This window comes from Hypomesus nipponensis, chromosome 10, assembly GCF_054491055.1.
Source record: "Hypomesus nipponensis isolate SF chromosome 10, ASM5449105v1, whole genome shotgun sequence".
In the NCBI taxonomy this organism is placed as follows: domain Eukaryota; kingdom Metazoa; phylum Chordata; class Actinopteri; order Osmeriformes; family Osmeridae; genus Hypomesus; species Hypomesus nipponensis.
In genome coordinates this window covers 18,475,537-18,480,412 of record NC_140370.1, presented here as the reverse complement: position 1 = coordinate 18,480,412, position 4,876 = coordinate 18,475,537, and positions in this window count along the sequence as shown.

Genomic DNA, 4,876 nt, shown 5'->3' with positions numbered 1-4,876 from the left:
CAGGACTGGGCTGCGTTTCCCGAAAGTGTCGTAAGCCTAAGTTGATTTTAGAATCCATCGAACAACAAGTCTTAGTTTTATGGGCCATGTCTCTCGAAAATTCGAAACCATTTTTTTTTTTTTTTTTTGCTCGATCGTTGCTAAGATCCATCGTTATCGGGAACTGCACCACTGTTCAGTCCAGTGTCAGGCCTGCAGCATGCCAGTGACAGACACCTGACCAGTGAGTTAGGCCAAATCCCAATACTCCCCCTTACCCCTTCCCCTTACCCCTTACCCTTAGTTTACCCCTAGCCCTTGGCCCTCGAAACTGAGGGGTAAGGGCTACATAGCCCTAAGAAATGGGACACCACTTGGTTACAGGTACGTCATCTAGCGAGTATCAATATCTCCAAAGCAAGTCGTGTTATGCACTGATATTAAACGAAATTCGCTGCTAATGGAGTTTACTTTAAACTGTAGACATGCTAGTCAAAGAAATGCAGGACTGTTGTGCAATCCAGCACTGTAATATTAGCGTACCAAACTAGCGATTTTTAGAAACGTTTCAATTAGGAAAATGGTTGCAAATATATATGTTCAGGACTGAGTATAACAAAAAACAAGACATCATTTTTTAATCAATTAATTAAGCAGAAAGTATTACATTTATCGGACTCTGGATGATCTGGCCGCCATTGTGGAGGGGAGGGGAGGGGAGGGGAGGGGAGGCCTGTTCCTGATCCAGGGATGTATCGTCTTGCTGTGACAACCTGAAACAGCTGGAGTTATGAGTTATGGCAGGAAGGGTTAGGGTTTTAGAGTTAAACACATCTTCCTCCACGTCTCGCTCCAGACGAGCGCCTCAGAAAGGAGCACTTACAGTCCATCCTGACTGATTTGTGTCTTTCCACTAAGCGACTCCGAAGGACCTCCTCACCTCCTAGAAACCTGTCTCACCTCCTACAAAACTCGTCTCACCTCCTAGAAACTCATCTCACCTCCTAGAAACCTGTCTCACATCCTACAAAACTTATCTCACCTCCTAGAAACTTGTCTCACCTCCTAGAAACCTGTCAAACCTAGAAACCTGTCTCACCTCCTAGAAACCTGTCTCACCTCCTAGAAACCTGTCTTGGCACTTAGAAACATCTTCTCTCAGACTTGGTGGGTCTAGTCAGGGGCATCGTTTATGTGAAAACCTTCTGTCTCTCATAGAAGCTGCATACAAATATAAGAGCTCTTTATCAAGGCTAGCCCCTCTCCCCCTGCAGCACTCAGCCCATCTCTCCCTCTCCATCCCCCACCCTCCCTACATGTATTGTATTTTTCCCCTACAGTAAAGGTTGTTGAGCCAGCTTGCGAGCAGGCTGGGTGGGGAGGGAAGGTGGAGTGAGGGGAGAGAGAGTGGGGAGGAGGGAGGGATGGGTGGAGGGATAGGGGGGACATTGTATTCTAATGCTAAATGAATACATTTGACATTGTATTCATTTTGCAGACGCTTTTATTGAAAGTGACAAATTAAGCTGCTAGAAGGTACAGATGATCAGAGGTTAGAGGTCAGAGGATAGAGGTTACAGAGTCTGTATCTTCAGCAGCCTCCTTTTGGATGAGAATCCTCCCCTCTCCCTCTTTCTCCCTCACTCCCCCTCTGGCCTCCCTCCCTCCCTCTCTCTCTGCGGACAGTGCAGTTTGTTGTTGTAGGCCAGGGTCTAGTCCCACCAGTCTCTAGAGAGAAGAGGGCAGGATCGAAGAGAGGTGGACAGAGGAGAAGAGAGATCTCGACCTCAAAGAGACTGCATGCTCCAGGGATTACAACACTTTGTTTTTCGTCTCTCCAACTTTCTCTCCTTTTCCCATCGAGGACAGCATACTTTAGTGTCCGTTTGTTTCATCTGACAGAGAGAAAAGGGGCACCGAGCCGAGTGTAGCTCCAACAAGTTCTGGATGTGTCGGAGGGGGTTGGGTTCTGGTTAGTCCGCGAGGCGGCAGGAAGACCTGTGTTCTAGTGTTTCCTGTTTAGGGAGGATGATAACCCTGGAGGAGGGTGGTGTGTCTCTCTGTCTCGTTTCTCTCTCTCTCTCTGAGCTGGGGTTTTGACCGGCTCTGGGCTCGCAGCGCTTGTTGCCTTTTTAGGATTCAGGTGCTTTGCTGAGAGGAGGTGGACCATCACACAGAGGACTGGGGCCCCGGCCTGGAGCAGGGGCAGGGGCACACTCCTCAGGGCTCCGGCCTGGAGCAGGGGCAGGGGCACACTCCTCAGGGCTCCGGCCTGGAGCAGGGGCAGGGGCACACTCCTCAGGGCTCCGGCCTGGAGCAGGGGCAGGGGCACACTCCCCAGGGCCCCTAGTTCCCAACAGCATCTCTGCTTCTTGTTGACCGGTAAACCTTCTTATTTCATTCCTTTTTCTTGGGAGGGAAAGAAGCCCGTGACCAAGCATGACCATGTGGTTAGGGTTAGGGTTAGCTACCAGCACCTTGAACCCTCCCTCCTCCCTATGATCATGTGGCTACCAGCACCTTGAACCCTTCCTCCTCCCTATGACCATGTGGCTACCAGCACCTTGAACCCTCCCTCCTCCCTATGACCATGTGGCTACCAGCACCTTGAACCCTCCCTCCTCCCTATGACCATCTGGCTACCAGCACCTTGAACCCTCCCTCCTCCCTATGACCATCTGGCTACCAGCACCTTGAACCCTCCCTCCTCCCTATGACCATCTGCCTACCAGCACCTTGAACCCTCCCTCCTCCCTATTCCCTCCGTCCTCCATTCTCCATCCTCGCTTCTCCCTTGACCCTGTGGGGGTCACCCCCCAACACACATACCAAGGAGGATAGCGGCATCAGACTGTTGTCATGATGGACAACAATCTCCTAGGAAACACCATCAGCCTCTAAGACACCTGTGTAGCTATATAGCTGGACTAGTACAGCTGTTTCTGGTTTCTTGTGGACTAGCTGGACTAGCTGTGTCTGGTCTCCAGGACAAGTTTAGTCACTCCAGCTAGCCTCCATGATGAACAAGAACTCTCGTTTCCCCCGGAGGACTGCTCAGGGTAACTTCTCCACACGGCGCCACTCCTGCATTGGGTATGTACCTGACTGTCTGCTTCCTAATGCTTCCCTGGACACCTGTACCTGACTGTCTGATGCTCACCTAACTGTTAGACCTGTGCACTTCTGATTCTCCATTTCCTGCTGAACTTTTGACATGATTTGGATGCTGCTTTGTAGAAGAGTGTGCTAACAGAGGAAACACCCCCCTGGTTGTTGGAGTGTTGTAGGTTCCGGCGGTGTGTGGACGTCTGGGCCCGAGTGAAGGGGTTTGAGGGATTTTTTTATTCAGTTAGAGGATGTTTTTACTCAAAGTGACATTCCAAAAGAGCACAAATAAAGCAGTATCAGAACTTCTGTCAGTATTTCGTACACACACACCCTAGTAAGGACAAAGCAGCCTTTTCATTCCAGATGTGTTGCTATGACAATGGGAGCCAGAATGTTGTTCTAGTGGGTTCTTGACACCATTCATCCAGCGTCGCACACACACACACACACACACATACGCACACACATATGCACCCACACAGACATGCATGTACTTACACTGTCACACACACAGACCCACGTGGGGTGTCTGCCTAAGCAGGATGGTCTCCACCTGCTACAGTATTATTATCTGGTTATTTGATACTGTGTGTCAGGATAGCGTGGCAGTCCTGGGAACTCAATATGAGCTGTTGAGCAGGTGAGAGAGAGAGAGAGAGAGAGAGAGAGAGAGAGAGAGAGAGGAGAGGGAGAGGGGGAGGGGGAGGGGGAGGGGGAGGGGGAGGGGGAGGGGGAGGGGGAGGGGGAGGGAGGGAGGGAGGGAGGGAGGGAGGGAGGGAGGGAGGGAGGGACGGAGGGAGGGAGGGAGGGAGGGAGGGAGGGAGGGAGAGAGGGAGGGAGGGGGAGGGGGAGGGGGAGGGGGAGGGGGAGGGGGAGGGGGAGGGGGAGGGGGAGGGGGAGGGGGAGGGGGAGGGGGGGGGGGGGGGGGGGGGGGGAGGGGGAGGGGGAGGGGGAGGGGGAGGGGGAGGGGGAGGGGGAGGGGGAGGGGGAGGGGGAGAGGGAGAGGGAGAGGGAGAGGGAGAGGGAGAGGGAGAGGGAGAGAGAGTAGAGAATAGTTTCTGCATCTCCATGCAGGGTAAACCGGTAAGCTGAGAGGGAGAGGGAGAGGGGGAGGGGAGGGAGAGAGAGACAGACGTGTTAAATGAGGTGACACAATCACAGGACAGTGGTGTCAGTATCCATGGTCCCTAAAATAGCTCCACCTCCCAGAATAGTCAATCGGATGAGGCTGGGGCTAAGGCTGGGGCTAGAGTCTAGAGGCTGGGGCTAGAGTCTAGAGGCTGGGACTGGGGTTAGAGGCTGCGGCTGGGGTTAGAGGCTGGGGCTGGGATTGTAGTCAGGTGTGTGTGCGTCACTTCTGTGCTCTGTATCTTCTGCTCTGTATATCTGCATGGCTGGCTTCACTCACACACCACCAACGACCAACTCTGCTGAGGCCTACACTCACTGTTCCAGACATGCCCTGCACACAAACACACACACATAGAGAGAGCACAGCTAGTATTGGGCAGTGGTATTGGGCTGGAGGTGGTGGTGTAGTGGTTGTAGTCTCCCTGTAGAGGTCAGACACATGCAGGCTTACCCTGCATGGAGATGCGGAAACTATTCTCTCTCTCTCTCTCTCTCTCTCTCTCTCTCTCTCTCTCTCTCTCTCTCTCTCTCTCTCACACTTTCTCTCTCTCTCTCTCTCACTTTCTCTCACTTTCTCTCTCTCTCACTCTCTCTCTCTGTCTCTATCTCTCTCTCTCTCACTCTGTCTCTCTCTCTCACTCACTCTCGTAAATAAAAG